This window comes from Neofelis nebulosa, chromosome 8 (assembly GCF_028018385.1).
Source record: "Neofelis nebulosa isolate mNeoNeb1 chromosome 8, mNeoNeb1.pri, whole genome shotgun sequence".
Lineage (NCBI taxonomy): Eukaryota > Metazoa > Chordata > Mammalia > Carnivora > Felidae > Neofelis > Neofelis nebulosa.
In genome coordinates, this window is record NC_080789.1 from 128,084,253 (window position 1) to 128,101,608 (window position 17,356).

The following is a 17,356-nucleotide window of genomic DNA, read 5'->3' on the forward strand; positions in this document are numbered from 1 at the left end:
TGTAAAATTATCTTGATATTTTGTTTCATCATACATTGATTGCTGCTTGTACAGTATTAAATTGTTAAACCCACAAGCATGGTAAATATCTAAATTTAGTGTGATTTTTAAAAAATTTCTTAATTAGGTTGTTTTTTTGTTTTGTTGATAGTTTCTTTTGCTCTGCAAAAAGCTTTTTATTTTGATGTTGTCCCAATAGTTTATTTTTTTCTTTTGTTTTCCTTGCCTTGGAAGACATACCTAGAAAAATGTTGCTTTGGCCATTGTCAGAGAAATTAGTGCTTGTGTTCTCTTCTGATATTTTTATGGTTTCACCACCTACCGAATGGGAGAAGATACTTGCAAACGATGTATTTGATAAGGAGTCATTATGCAAAATATATAAGGAAATTAGTAACTCAACACCAAAACACAAACACTTCAATTAAAAAAATGGGCACGGGGAGGCGCCTGGGTGGCTCAGTTGGTTAAGCATCAGACTTCGGCTCAGGTCACGATCTCGCGGTCCGTGAGTTCGAGCCCCGCATCAGGCTCTGGGCTGATGGGTCAGAGCCTGGAGCCTGTTTCCGATTCTGTGCCTCCCTCTCTCTCTGCCCCTCCCCCGTTCATGCTCTGTCTCTCTCTGTCTCAAAAATAAATAAAAACGTTAAAAAAAAATGGGCACGGAATCCAAATAGACATTTTCCCAAAGATGACCTACAGATGGCCAACAGAACGCGGAAGAAGATGCTATCACTAAATCATATGGGAAATGCAAATTGGAACCATAAGATATTATCTCACATCAGTCAGAATGGCTAACATCAAAATGACAAGAAAGAGTAAGCGTTGGCGAGGATATGGAGAAAAAAGAACCCATGTGCACTGTTGGTGGGAATGCAAACTGGGTCAGCCACTGGTGAATCAGTATGGAGGTTCATTAAAACGTTAAAAGTAAAAATACTGTATGATCCAGTAATTCCACTAATGGGTATTTACTCAAAGAAAACGAACACTAATTTGAAAAGATACGTACCCCTTTACATTTGTTGCAGCATTATTTACAATAGCCAAGATATGGAAGCAACACAAGTATCTCTCAACAAATGAATGGCTTAGGAAGATCTGATATAGTTATGCCATAAAATATTACGCAGCCATAAAAAGGATGAGATGACAACACAGACGGACAGAAAGCATATTGTGCTAAATGAAATATGTCAGACTGACACAGATACCATAAGATTTTACTCATGTGTGGAATAAAAGAATATGAATACACAAACAAAAAAGCAGAATCAGGCTCGTAAATATAGAGAAAAACACTGGTAGTTGCCAGAGGGGCAAAATGGATGAAGGGAGATAGGAGATACAGGCTTCCAGTTATAGAATGAATAAATCATGGTAATAAAGGACACAGCATAAGGCTCATAGTCAATGATATGATAATAGTGTTGTGTGCTGACAGATGGTAGCTGCACTTGTGAGCACGGCATAATGTAGCAACTTGTTGAATCGCTGTGTTGTACACCTGAAACTGTTGGGACATTGTCAACCCTACTCAAATAAGAAAATTCCTTAATTACAATGTTATTTTTTTTAATTAAGTTTGAACTTTTTAGTAGGTTTCTTCCTTGGCTCTATTAGCGTTCTTGTATCCACTATAATTGGCATTTTAATATTTTCGTACTGTTATAGAAATGCTGCTGGTTTTTCTACGTTGAACTTTTCCACCTCACTGATGTCTTTCTTCAGGTTTAATGTGTTTTTTGGGTTCTCTATGTAAATATTACATGTAGACAGTTACGTGATTTCAATTTAGTGTCAGTTTTGTCATTTTCCCCCTACTATGTACATTTCCTTCACTTTTCTTATGGTATTTTTCTACTGTTTGAATGGAAAGTGTGAAAGTAGATATCTTGTATAAATGACTTTAAGGGGATGGCATCGGATACTTAACTATTAATTATGATGTTTGTATGGCTGGTCGGCAGGGACCCTTTGTCAAAGTAAGTTAGCTTACATCCAGTATGATCTGGTGATTAAAATGAAGGTTTCTGGGGCGCCTGGGTGGCTCAGTCGGTTAAGTGTCCGACTTCAGCTCAGGTCACGATCTCGCGGTCCGCGAGTTCGAGCCCCGCGTCGGGCTCTGGGCTGATGGCTCAGAGCCTGGAGCCTGCTTCCGATTCTGTGTCTCCCTCTCTCTCTGCCCCTTCCCTGTTCATGCTCTGTCTCTCTCTGTCTCAAAAATAAATAAACGTTAAAAAAAAATTTTTTTTAATTTAAAATGAAGGTTTCTCAAGCTAGATTATCTGGGTGCAAACAGAATGCAGTGTTTATTAGACAAGGATCTAGGCAGATTTATAGAACTACTCTGTGCCTAATACAGCTTCATCAATACTTGCTTTTGGCATAGGATATGTGCAGTATTCATTGATGTTTCTTATACTCTGGAAAATAAAGTTTGTGTGTAGAGATCTATAAACACGCATTAGCCCAAGTCTGTCAAACCTCTCTATGCTTACTAATTTTTGTTTGCTGGCCTATCAGAGATGAGTTCAACTATGTTTGATTTGTTACTCAACAGATGAATTGACTATTATATTTAAATGACTATTTTCCATTCCTAGAGTAAACTTTATTCACATATGTGATGCTCTGTGATGCTCTATTTGTGGTGTTTGCAATTGACTTTTCCTTGGTGTGTTGTTTCCTCAAGTGTTTTTGTAATTGGAGACGGTGAGCTTGTCCTCCCTGAAGTTTTACCTGTGAGAATTCTGGAAGCCCTTGGCCATGGAAATGGTTCTTCAAGGTGTTTTAGAATTTGTTTTTTTCCAGGGGCGCCTGGGTTGCTCAGTCAGTTAAGCATCCAACTTTGCCTCAGGTCATAATCTCATGGTTTGTGGGTTTGAGCCACGCATCCGGCTATGCAAGGAGTCTGCTTGGGACCCGTTCTCTTCCTCCCTCTCTTTCCAACCCTCCCCCTCAATCTCTTTTTAGAAAGAAAGAAAGGAAAGATAGAACGATAGATTTTTTTTTCCAAATCTCACCATAGAATTCCTGAACTGGGCCCTTTGTAGTGTGTGTGTGTGTGTGTGTGTGTGTGTGTGTGTGTGTGTGTGTACGTATGCACGCGCACACCCACCTGTAAAACAGCTTTATTGAGATATAATTCACATATGGTACAATCTATCCAGTGTACAATTTAATGCTTTTTTAGAATATTCACAGAGCACAAACAATTTTAGGCCATTTCATCACCCTGAAAAGAAACCTGTACCCCTTAGCAGCCACTTCCCATTTGCCTCAATTACACCATCCCTCTCTTTTAGGCAGCCATCATTCTTGTGCTTACTATTATTTTACCTATTCTGACATTTCATTTAAGGAGGATAATGCAATATGTGGTCTTTTGAGACCAACTTATTTGGCTTAGCATAATATTACCAAGTTTTATCCATGTTAGAGATCATATATCAGAAATTCACGGGTCGTTTTTTTGGTTTTGTTTGCTTCTTTCCAACTTTTTATTTAAATTCCAATTAGTTAACACAAAGAGTAATAGGGTAATATTTTAGGTGTAGAAGTTAGTGATACGTCACTTATACACAATGCCTGGTGCTCATCACAAGTGCCCTCCTTAATACCCATCACCTGTTTAACCCATCCCCCACCCACCTCCCCTCAAGGAACCATCAGTTTGTTCTCTAAAAGTATGTTTCTTGGTTTTCCTCTTTTTTTTCTTCCTATGTTCATTTGTTTTTCTTCCTAAATTCCACCTATGAGTGAAATCATATGGTACTTGTCTTTCTCTGACCTATTTCGCTTAACATTATACTTTCCAGCTCCATCCATATTTCAAATGGCAAGATTTCATTCTTTTTTATGGCTGAATAATATTCCATTGTGTATATATACCACATCTTCTTAATCCATTCATCAGTCAGTGGCCATTTGGGCTCTTTCCATACCTGGCTATTGTTGATACCACTGCTATAAACACTGTGGTACATGTATCCATTCAAATCAGTATTTTTGTACCCTTTGGGTAACTTTTTTTTTTTTTTAATTTTTTTTTTAACGTTTATTTATTTTTGAGACAGAGAGAGACAGAGCATGAACAGGGGAGGGTCAGAGAGAGGGAGACACAGAATCTGAAATAGGCTCCAGGCTCTGAACTGTCAGCACAGAGCCCGATGCGGGGCTCGAACTCACGGACCGCGAGATCATGACCCGAGCCAAAGTCGGCCGCCCAACCGACTGAGCCACCCAGGCGCCCCTTTGGGTAACTATTGAGTAGAGAAATTCGTTTTTATGGTTGGATGATATTCCATTGTATAGATATACTACACTTTATTTATTCATTCATTGGTTAATAGACCTTGGGCTGTTTCTACTTTGTAGCTAATGTAAATAATGCTGCTGTAAGCATTCATGTACAAATTTTTGTGAGGACACATGTTTTCATTTCTCTAGAGTGTATATAGCTGTGAGGCAAGTTGCTGAGTGTTAGTTCACTATATATGTCAACTCTTTGGAGAACTTGCCAAATGTCTGCACTATTTTAGTTTCCCACCAACAATGTATAAAAGTTCCATGTCCTTGTCAACACTTGTTACTATTTGTATTTTTTATTTTAGCCATCTTAGTGGATGTAAAGTAGTGTCTCATTGTGGTTTTGATTTAAATTGCCCAAACAGCTAATGATGTTAAGCATTTTTCATGTACTTATTGGCCATTTGTTTTCTTTGGAAATATCTATTCAGATGCTTTGCTTATTTTTTCAATTTTTGCTTATTTGTAAATTTTTATTTTTTAAATTGGGTTGTTTGTCCTTTTATTTTTGAAATACATTTCTTTATATATTCTGGGTGCAAATAATTTACCAGAGCCTAAGAGATACAGAATTTGCTAATTTTTCTTCTTTCTGTGAATTGTATTTTCACTTACTTGATTTCCTTTGGAGCACAAAACATTTTAAATTTGATGAAGTCCAATTTATCCATTGTTTATATTGTCACTTGTACTTTTCTTGTCCTACCTAAGAAGTCTTTGCCTATCCCAAGGTGACAAAGATTTGCTCCTATATTTTTCTTTTAAGAGCTTTACAGCTTTGAGCGTTTTCACTTAAATGTTTTATTTATTTAAGTTAATTTGTGTGTATACTGTGAGGCAGGGGTTCAAGTTTTTCTTTTATATATAGATAGTTTTCTAAGTACCACTTGTTGAAGAGACTATACTTTAAACTCTTACGGAAAAATGCACATAATGAATTATTTCCGTATTCGGAAATCTATTCCATCAATCTGTAAGTCTGTCCCTATGCAACTACTACACTGTCTTGACTGCTGTAACTCTGTAGTAAGCTTTGAAATTGAATATGTGAGTACCCCAACTTTGTTATTTTTCAAGATTGTTTAGGCTATTCTTGGTCCCTTGAATTTCCATGTGAATTTTAGGATCAGTTCATCAACTGCAAAGAAGCCAGCTGGTGTTTTGATAAGGACTGTGTTGAATAAATGTATAGATCAGTTTGAAGAATATTGCCATCTTACCATTTTAAGCCTTATTTATGATAGTGTAAGATCTTTCCATTTATTTAGACCTTTGATTTCTATCAATAATGTTTTGTAGTTTTCAGAATATATATTTTGCATTTATTTTGCTAAATTTGTTTCTAAGTGTTCATTCTCTTGATGTTACTGTAAATGTAATTGTTTTCTTAATTTTGTTTTCACGTCCACATAAATTTTCATTTTTCAGAACAAAGCAACAGTTATACTGGCAAAGATCTTGAATTAACAGGGACCCTTGAACTTCCAATACACTGAAAAGTAACATTAATTTGCATGTCTACAATGTATGCACTTGTTTTCAGAAATGTGGCAAAGTTTATCCTAACAGGACCTTTTCATCAACTCATAGACATATTTATGGAAATCATCACCAAACTTGATGAAATACATAGAGGGTTTGGCTTCCAATTGATGGATGACCATGCCGATTCTTTTGGAGCTTCATGTATTCCACATGTTTACCTATCAGGCCATCTACAACTCCTCCTGGCTTCTTCTCTCCTGGAGGAGACTCAGTGGACTCTGGCATGAAACAGAAGTCTCCTTCTCTTATAATCATCTAGAAGCTGGTACATGTACAAGACAGAATCTTTCTCATAGGTAATGAATGGAGGGGAATGGTCTTCGCCCTTCAAGCACCTATCATGAAAGCCTGGTTTAATTTTGTTTTTGGATTGTTTATTACTACTATAGAAATACTCTTGAATTTTCCTTCTTTTGTATTGATGTGGATCTTGCAGCTTTGGTGAACTAATTTATTATTTCTAACAACATGTTAGTGTATTCCTTAGGATATTCTATATACAAGATTACTCCATCTGAAAACAGATAGTTTTACTTCTTTCCAATCCGGATGGATGCCTTTTATTTCACTAGATTGCATAATTGCCCCGAATAAAACCTCCAGTACAAAGTTGAATAGAAGTTACAACAGTGGACAGTCTTGTGTCACACCTGATCACGGAGGGAAAGAATTTTAGTCTTTCAACAGTGTGATGTTAGGTGTGGGTTTTCTATAGATCCTCTTTATCAGGATGAGGGAATTTCATATACTCCTACTCTGTTTTTATAATAGAGGTTTTTGGATATCCTCACATACTTTTCCTTGGATCTATTGTAACCATGTGGTTTTGTTCCTTATTATATTAATGAGTTATAACACAAATTTTCTGATGGTAAGACATCCTTTAATCCTGGGATAAATCTCAGTTTATGATGCTGAATAATACTTGGCCTATATGTTGCTGGATTCTGTTCATTTGTATTTTGTTGAGAATTTTTGCCTCTATATTCATAAGAAAAATTGGTTTCTACCTTTCTTTTGTTATTATGTCTTTGGTGTTGTTATCAGAGCTCTATAGAATGGGTTAAGAAATGTTTCCTGTCTTCTATTATTCAAAGAAGTTGTGCATAATTGGTATTAATTCTTCTTTGCATGTTTGGTGTAATTCACCAGCAAAGACATTTGGCTATGATTTTTTCTTTGTAAGTTTTTGACATTACTAATTTAATCTTTTTGAAACAATGTTTATTTATTTTGAGACAAACAGAGAATCCCAAGCAGCCTCTGCATTGCCAGCGTGGAGCCTGATGTGGGGCTTGAACCCACTAACTTTGAGATCATGGCCTGATCCAAAACCAAGAGTTGGATGCCTAGCCAACTGAGCCACCCAGGTGCCCCATTAATTCAGTCTTTTTACCTGTTATACAGCCATTCAAGTTTTCTCTTCTTCCTTAGCTAGAGTCACTAGTTTATGGTTGTTATTTTTTTTTTAAGAATTTCTCCATTTAATCCAAGTTGTCTGATTTGTTGGCATACAGTTGCTCATACACTTCTCTTGTAATCCTTTTAGTTTCTGTAAGGTCAGCAGTAATGTCCACATTTTTGTACTTCATTCTAGATAAGGGATTTTGAATTAGGGAATGGACTTTAGGCTTGTGAGTTTTTTTCTTGGTCATTCTAGCTAAAGGTTTGTTCATTTTGCTGATCTTTCAAATAACTTTTGGTTCATTTTTTTCTATTTTACTTTTCTCTAATATTTATTATTTTATTTCCTTCTGCTGGCTTTAGGTTTGATGTTCTCTTCTTTTTTTGCTTGGGATCAATTTCCACTATTTTATTTTCAGCTTTTAATTCCCAAACATCTAGGAAGTATGAATTCAGCCTCCCAATAAGCAAGGAACACATTACTCAGCATCAGTTCATAGGCTTACCCCTCTGGTATATTATTTCTTTTTATTTCTTTGAACTAAAAATAATTTTTTTTTCCATCTTGCAAACATACTCATGTAGTTTTCTAAAGCTAACATTTCTAGGTAGTGTGGCAGAAAGAATGTCTTTTGCATGTGAATAATCCCATTCACATTACCTATAATTGCTGGTTTGTGAAGTTAGATCTAAAACTTGTCCTCCTGCCCAGTAGTCAATCCATAAGGATGAAGGAGTAGACTGCTGGTAGGCAAGAAAGCATTTTGCTTATGCCTTCAGCATTTAAAGAGTAGAATAAGATTTTAGGTGAATTCTCCCTGGTAGAGAGTGTCTGCTTTGCAGATAAAAACATGAGATATCTATATAAAATTATTATTTTTGTGCGACCAAATTGTTTGACTCTGTCTTCACATAAGCTATATATAAACTTGCTCATTAAAATGAAAATGCCTTTCTAATAAAAGTGTTAGATTCAATAGCAGTAGGTGATTATAATTATTGAGTATGGTTGACAATGTTACATTAGTTTCGTCTATACAACATAGTGATTCAACAACCCTATATGTATGCTGTGCTTGCCACAAACATAGCTACCGTCTGTCACCATACATCACTATTATTCATAAAGGAAAGCCAAGTGAGGGTGACACCATTTTCTAATTTTTACTGTTGTTTTTACATAAATCCTTTGTAATTTAGGGAATGGATTTTTTTTAATTAGTAAGAATTAGAAGCTGGTAAAGTAAAATCTTTCATAACTCCCAAACTTTTAAGATCTTCAAAAAAAAAAAATCATTCCTTACTGTGTATCTCATTTCTTTGTCCACAAAATATGATTAATGACACTAATCTGAGGACAATTTATAGCACAGATACAAGAGATAGAGCAGAATCTGAAATGTAATTTTTGCCCCTTATCAAGGAAACTTTGTATAAGGAAAGGCTGCATTATTCAAATGCTGCTCAGTATCCCAATTGCTTAATGTTACTGGAGCTGTGGGTATGCTGTAGAAAGTTAAATAGTTCACTATGTAACATCTACCTTTTTTTTTTTTTCAATTAATACGTTGGAGAGAAAGAGATCAACTAGATCAGGTGTCTCAAAGTCATCTTTGTTGTATTCACCTATCATATTTATGTTTTTCTCCAGGCTTTGCCTAATTGTATTTTGGGTTCCTGTATATTTTTAATCTAGTTAAAATAACGAGCATGCTTCCAAACGCTGAATGCTAAGTGAAGCCTGCTTGTTGCCCTTGGAAAAGGTTCTGTCATCATATGTGGTGACTCCACATTTCAGCTCCCATCATTTTTCTGTGTGTAGCCAGGGTACCAGTTCGGCTGCCAAAAAGCCAAAGCTGAGCAAAGAAAAGGATGCCCTCAATCAGTTTGATACTCGTTACTAATAGCCATTGTTCAGAAAAAAAAAACCATGAAAAATAAATCTGAACATGAAACAAAGAAATACACAGGTTTTTAAATCAGATTAAGAAGGAAAAAGAACTATCTCAACCACCAAACAAGACTTATGTTCTAGATTTTTCTTTTTTTCTTTTTTTCTTTTTTTGTAGGATCTTAAAAACAATCCTTGACTTGGCCTTTTCTTCTGACTCATGGACCCGAAAAAAAAAAACCATATTCTTACCGATTTAAAACTCAAAGTTTGAAGCTTTCCAATTTAGAACTTAGAGCTTTGTTTTCTTTATATCTAGCCTGATGTGGAAACTTCTGATAACAGTTAAGTTTAGAAATCTTAGTAACAACGAATCATACTTGGAGTAAGAAACTTACAGTAACAAACATAATAGTGAGCCTCTTTGGTGACTGGTATTGTGTTTTACCATAGGAAGCATTCAGCAAATATTTGTTCAACAAATAAGATAGAGAAAAATATTTATTTGTGAAAATCACAAATTGTCAAGAACATTTCAGGTGCCACTTCAAGTAATTATGGAGCCTTTTGATAGGAGGGATATTCACAAAGAAAAACTTCAGCAATCATCTATAGGTTGTTTATGTCACAAGGAGAATTGGCTTAATTGAGAAGCATTTATTTTATTTCCCAAAAGAAGAAGAATTAGAAAAGTTAATGAGATGCCCACTTATATTAACATTGTTTTAATTTATCTGCTTTCTTTCTTTCTTTACTTGTTTGCAAAAACAGGCACAAAAAAAGTAAATACTTTCCCAGTGCATTCATCACCAGTCATCTTTACCTCCCTGATCTGGATTCTGCACAAGTTATTAATTTGGGGTAAGAAGACGGGTAAAAATCATCACCTTGGCTCAAGTTGCTTACTTTCTGTCACTCAAAGCAGTTCACAGACACAAATAAAGAAAGGGGAAAATATGTATGATTCTCTTGTCTTTTGATAGAAGAGAAATTTCTCAAAAGAAATCCTTAAATGCTGAAGGAAAAAGCTCATCAGAAATCTTTACCATCTAAAATAGCACAGGTGTGCGTGGGTGCCTCAGTTTGTTAAATGACTGACTCTTGATTAGGTTCAGGTCTTGATCTCATGGTTGGTGAGGTCAAGTCCCTCTTTGGGCTCTGTGCTGACAGTATGGAACCTGCTTGTGAGTCTGTATCCCTTTCTCTCTGCCCCTCTCTGGCTCGAGCTTTCTCTCTCTCTTGCTATCTCTCGAAATTAATTAGTTAGAAAAAATAAGATAACTTCAGGAACAGTCATAATAATACATTGTTCAGGCATTGCGAAGTCCTGTATAGAGGAAAGCAGACCTTTATTCTTGACTGCTGTAAAAGCAAAGATGGATGAGAGAAATCAATACTCTTTGTTTCCTGAGAGTGTATCATCTATGGTCTTCCAAATCTGTAGCCTTTAATGCTGATACTTAGTAGCAACCTTTGTTGGGGCTATTACTGAGGATGACAAAATTATACACAATGCTTGGCTAGCTAAAATGCAACACGGAGATGTCTGTGGGCTGGATTTAAGATTGGGAGGGACATGGGTCTCTTGGAATGCTGGAGGCCTGCATAACCTCCCTGACCGGGGAATGCCCCGGGGACCGGGCACCAGGGACCGACCCTCCTAGGCATTTCTGCAGGCCTTGGGGAATCCCTCATCTATACGTTGTACACAAAGTTTAGCAGAACAATAGGACACATAGACCCTTGCTTTATATCTTTGATTTGATGAGTGATTGCTCACCTATAAATCAGGCACCCTTTCTTCTTGCACGCCTGAAATGTTGTAAACCCTCTGTATGCAACTAGCCAACAGAGATTTGTGATTGGCCTGACAATAATAAATGAGAATTAAATGAGAATATGAGTGAGGCCAACTGGGTCTTCGTCTGCAAACGTTGACCCCCATGCCTTCTCTCTTTCTTCGCAAAGGGTGGAGTAATCTTTCATCCGTCGGCACAGGGTTTGCCGGCCATTCCCGGCACACCTCCACTCTTCATACGACGGTGTGATTATAGTCCTGACAAAATGACTGCCCTTTTAATTAGTCCCAAAGCTTTACCACGTGCAAGCACTTGCTCTATAGCAAACACCGAACCACTTCTTGGAGATACAGAGGGAAACATAATGCTGCCTTTGCCTTCATGGATCGTTATAGCCCGTTCCGGCTGCTGTAACGAAATACCACAGAGCAGGGGGCTAATGAACAAAAGAAATGTACTTCTCATGGTTCTGGAGGTTGGGAAATGCACGATATGGCACCAGGAGGTTTGGTGTGGTGGCTGGTGGGGACCCACCTTCTGTTTCATAGACAGCACCTTCTTGCCGTGTCGTCACATGGTGGAAGGGGCAAGAAAGTTCTCTGGTGAATTTTTTTTTTTTTTAATTTTAGAGAAAGAGAGAGAAAGAATGTGAGTTGGGGAGAGCGGCAGAGGGAGAGAGAGTGAGAATCCTAAACAGGCTCCACATTCAGCACAGAGCCCAATGTGGGGCTCAATCCCATGACCCTCGATTATGACCTAAACCAAAACCAAGAGTCGGATGTTCAACTGACTAAGCCACCCAGTCACGTCTTGCACCTCCTTTATAAGAGCACTACTCCCATTCATGAGGGTTCCCTCCTCATGATCTAGTCACCTCCTGGAAGCCCCACTGCCTAATACTATTACCTTGGGGGATAGCCTTTCGACATACACATTTTGGGGTGACACATTCAGACCATAGCAGGGATGTTCTGCTGAGGAAACAAGCAAATAGGCCATTACAAGGAATGTTCAGTGATACAACAAGGGCTCTGGGTACTTTTGGGGCAAACCCAGTGGAGTATCAGAGTCATTCCTGAGAAGCCCGGAAATGTATGTGAGAAAAGTGGCTTCTAAGCTAAAAACTGGAAGGTAAATAGAAATCAAATGGTTAGAGATGAAAAATAAAAAAATAAAAAAATAAATGGGGCTAAGGCATCCAGAGCAATAATTATATTCCAAATCATTGATTTCTTTTGTTAGTTTTTTCTTTTCTAATTTTTTTCATGTTCTTTTGTATGTCCACAAATAGACTTAAACTGCTAAAACTTATACAAACCAAACTAGACCAGGTAAACTCTCTCTTATACATTAGCACCCCTGATAATGTCTACAGGCTCTGAGTTTCTGGTGTAGGTGGTTTTCATTACTTATTATCCATTTGTAATTCATGCTAAGGGAGTAGTTTCATATGAATATCGTAACTTGTAATACAATTTGAAAGCAGCTACCCAGTTAATTTGTAAGAGGGAGAGAGAGAAGTCAGTTGAAAGTAAAACATATTTTATACTATTCACTTGTCACATTTCCTAATATGTATTTTGGATATTAGCCTCTTATCAAATATATGGTTTGCTAATAGTTTGTCCCATTTTATGAGTGGTCTTTTCACTCTTTTGTTAGTTCCCTTTGCTGTACAGATGCCTTTTAGTTTGATATTGTCTCATTTGTCTATCTTTTCTTATGTTTTGTGTGCTTTTGCTGTCATATCCAAGAGATCATTCCCAAGATCAGTGTCATGAAACTTTCTCCTTATTTTATTTTAAGGATTTGTATAGTTCGAGGTCTTACATATAAATCTTCAGTCCACTTGTAGTTGATGTTTGTTTAGGGTTTAAGATAAGGGTTCAGTTTCATTGTTTTAGGCAGATATCCAGTTTCTCCAATACCATATTTTGAAAACTACACTTTCCCCATTGTGTATTCTTGACATCTTTGTCAAAGATCAGTTGACTGTATACATATTTGTTTATTTCTGGACTCCATTCTGTTCCATTGGTCTGCATGTCTTTATGTCAGTAGTATACTGCTTTAATTTCTCTAGCTATGTAATATCTTGCAAACAGAAAATGTGATACCTTTAGCTTTATACTTTTTAATCAAGATTGCTTTGGTTATTTGGAGACTTTGTTGCATATGAATGTTAGATTTTTGTCCTATTTTTGTGGAAAATGTCATTGGAATTCTGATAGGGATTATGTAGGCTTTTAACAATATTAATTCTTCCAATCAATGAACATGGGATACCTTTCCATTTATTTTTGTCTTCTTCAATTTCTTTCATTATTGTTTTCCAGTTTTCAGTGTACACATTTTCACCCCAGTGGTTAATGGCTAAATACATAATTTTTTTTGATGCTCTTCTAAATGTTATTTTTTTCTAAATTTTTTTCACATCGTTTCTTGTTCATATATAGAAACACAACTGATTTTTACATGTTTGTTTTGTATCCTTCAACTTTAATAAGTTTCTGTATTCTAATCATTCTTTTGTGGAATCTTTAAATTTTCTACATATATGACATTCATCTGCAAAGACAGTATTATATCTGTCTCTCTTATTTGGATACTTTTTATTTCTTTTTTCTTGCCTAATTGCTCTGGCTAAAACTTCTAGCACTACATTAAATGTAACTGGAAAGAGTTATAATTATTGCATTATTCTTGATACTGGAGGAAAGACCTCTTATTTTCTCACAATATAATGTTACTGTGGTCTTTTTATATATGAACTTTATTATGTTCAACTACATTTCTTCTACACATAGTTTATGGAGAGTTTTTATCATGAATATGTGTTTACTTTTGTCAAATGATTTTTGTACATCTATTGACACGTTTATATGAATTTTATCCTTTATTCTGTTAACACAGTATGTCATATTAATTGACTTTCATATGTTGAAACATCTGTCTGGGAATGAATTCTACTTGGTCATGGTGTATGACCCTTCTAATATGATGTTGAATTCAGCTCACTGGTATTTTTAACTTTTTTTAATGTTTTTTTTTTGAGAGAGAGAGAGAGAGAGAGAGAGAGAGCAGAGGAAGGGCAGAGAGAAAGGGAGACAGAGGATCCATAGTGGGCTCTGTGTTGACAGCAGATGGCTTGATGCAGGACTCAAAGTCATGAACCATGAGATCATGACCTGAGTCAAAGACACGTAACCGACCAAGCCACCAAGGTGCTCCAGCTCACTAGTGTTTTGTTCAGGATTTTTGCATTTATGTTTATCAAGAATTCTGGCCTATAATTTTCTTACAGTGTTTTTGTCTGGGTTGGGTATTAGGCAGGGCAATGCAGGCCTCACAAAATGAGTTTGGAAATGTTCTCTCCTCTTCTATTTTTTGGTAGCATTTGAGAATGATGGGTATTATTTCTTCTTTAAATGTTTGGTAGAATTTACCAGTGATGCCATCTAATTGCAAACTTTTCTTTTAGGGGAGGTTTTTGATTACTGATTTAATCCCTTACTTGCAATTGATTTGTTCAGATTTTTTATTTCTTTATTATTCATTCTTGGTAGGTTGTATGTTTCTAAGAATTTACTCATTTTTCCTTTGTTATCCAGTTTGTTGATCTATAATTTTTCATATTAATCTGTTATTGGATTAAGGATTTGAACAGACATTTCTCCAAAGAAGACATATAAATGGACAGCAGGTATATTAAAAGTTGCTTATATCACTAATAATCAAAGAAACACAATTTAAAACCATGAGATACCATCTCACACCTGTTAGAATGGCTGCTATTTAAAAAAAAAGATAACAAGTGTTAACAAAAATGCATAGAAATAGGAACCCTTGCAATGTTGTTGAGAATGCAAAGTGGTGCAGTTGCTAAGGAAAACAATATGGAGGTTCCTCAAGAAATTGAAAATAGAACTACCATATGTTTCAGAAAGCCCATTTCTGGATATATATCCAAAAGAATGGAAATCAGGGTCTTTAAGAAATATGTACACTCTCATGTTCATTGAGGCATTATTCACACTAGCTAAGATATGGAAGCACCCTAAATGTCCATTAGTGGATGAATGAATAAATAAAATGTAATATGTACATACAGTGTAATGTAATTCAACCTTAAAAAGTAAGGAAATTCTGTCCTATACCACATGGATGTATGTGGAGGACTTTATGCTATATAAAATACGCCAGTCAAAAATACTGTATGATTCCACCTATATGTGGATTATAAAATAATCAAACACCTAGAGACAGAGAGTAGAATAACAATTTCCAGGAGTTGAGAGGAGGGGACAATACAGAATTGATCCTCAGTTGATATTAAGTTTTAGTTATTCAAGGGGCACCTGGGTGGCTCACTTAAGTGTCATGATCTCACAGTTTGTAAGTTCAAGCCCCGCATTGGGCTCTATGCTGACAGCTCAGAGCCTGGAGCCTGCTTGAGATTCTGTCTCCTTCTCTCTCCGCCCCTCCCCCACTCTCACTCTGTGTGTGTGTGTGTGTGTGTGTGTGTGTGTGTGTGTGCGCGCGCACGCACGTGTGTGTGTCAAAAATAAGCATAAAATTAAAAAAATTTAATGTTTTAGTTATACAAGATGAGTATTTTCTAGAAGTTGGCTGTACAGCCTTGTGCCTATAGTTAACAATACTGCATTGTGCACTTAAAAATGTATGGATGTTAGATCTCATTTTAGTGTTCTTAAAAAAATAATAAAAGTGGGCTGGATTTATCCCATGGGCTGTAGTTTGCGCACTCTTTTTATGGCACTTAAATATTTGTCTAATTTCTTTACTTTTCTTATTTTTTCCTACTTTTCTTAGTTTTAACTTTTCTCCCTGTTCTTTTGTTATCTCTTATACTTATGTTATTTGGTTGTTTTATGTAATTGTGCTGCCTTTCTGGTATTTTTGAGCAAGTAAGAAATACATAAATACAAAATTTAAAATTAAAGTAAAGCATCGTAAAACACCTTTATTAAAGAGAGATTAAACACATGCGCACAGTGGAGCCAGTGGGATTTGGTATCTCTTGGTATTAAGCTTCCAGAATATAGATGTCCAGAGAGAAATAAAACAAAACAATATCTTAATCATATGTATTATTGAAATCTGGCTGGAAATAAGTACATGAGGATTTCCCAAATGGAAAGTAAACTTTTTAATCTTGAGGAAAAGTAAAGTTATTTTCTGGACCATGAAAATATCACTTCAGGATACCAAAAAGTGAATAAAATATACACGTTCTGCCTAAAAAAAACTTTAATATTTAGTCATTAATAAAGTTATTTAATTAAAAACACATAAAATGGAATTCGTATTAATGGTGGGGAGTTTTATTGGTGAATATTTATTTTATTAGTAAGTATCTGTTTTTAACACTAAAACGCACATACATATTTTCTTAAAAATATTTTCCATTGCTGATGAGATATGTGTAACTTAATTAAAAATATATTTAATAGTATATCAAAATTCAGCTGATAGTACAGAATTGCTGGCCATGCTTTCCTTGCAAAATCACAAGCCACAGCAGGATGGTCTGTCTTTACTACTACGTTTTTGAAAAAGCTACTAGTTAAGGGATAAGAAATTGACCTTTTCTATAGCCCTGACATACTGCAATTCTTTCTTTAGGTGATTACAATAAAAGGTAGATCATTTGAAGGAAGACTGAAATGAAAAAGAAACTTATTTTTAAAAGAAAATATAAGAATAATTTAGTTATATGAGTGGTCACATATTTGCACATTTCCTATCAAACCAAATGAGTCTTCCATGATTAATATTAACATGGGAAAGAAACAGAATGACTCTGCCTTTGATCTGAGTTGCATCACTGCTGATCTGCTGATTAGACAAGCTGCTTCTTTCTAATTTATCACTTTAATGCTACTGTTAGTATAAATGACTGGTTTGCAGAACACTAAAATGCAATTATAAATAGTCTGACCAGCTTACAGAAGTGCCAGTGTAAGCACCCGCACAGATCTTCCATTTATCACCATTTGCTTTGATAGAGCAACATTCATTTCATTTATCACTTGATCCCTTTCTATTATTTCTTCGATGGGAGGGTGTCTAATCAGCATTATTTATCTCAAGTCGTATTTTCTTGAAAGCTTTTAAGAAGGTTCTAACAAGAGCACAATGACTGTACTCATTTAAGGAAACACCCAGCCCCACAAGACAGAGGTTCATATTCAGATTGTGCTTTTAAAAAGTGAATTATTTAAAGAGATTCTGAACAAAGATTAATTTTAACCTTATGTGGCTTTCTGCTGTGTGCGTGTGTGTATGCTAATCAACATAACACTCATTAAAATGAATGGACTAATGGAGCACCACTTCTTAACTGACAACCTATAAAAAATGAATGGTTAAAGGAAGAGTC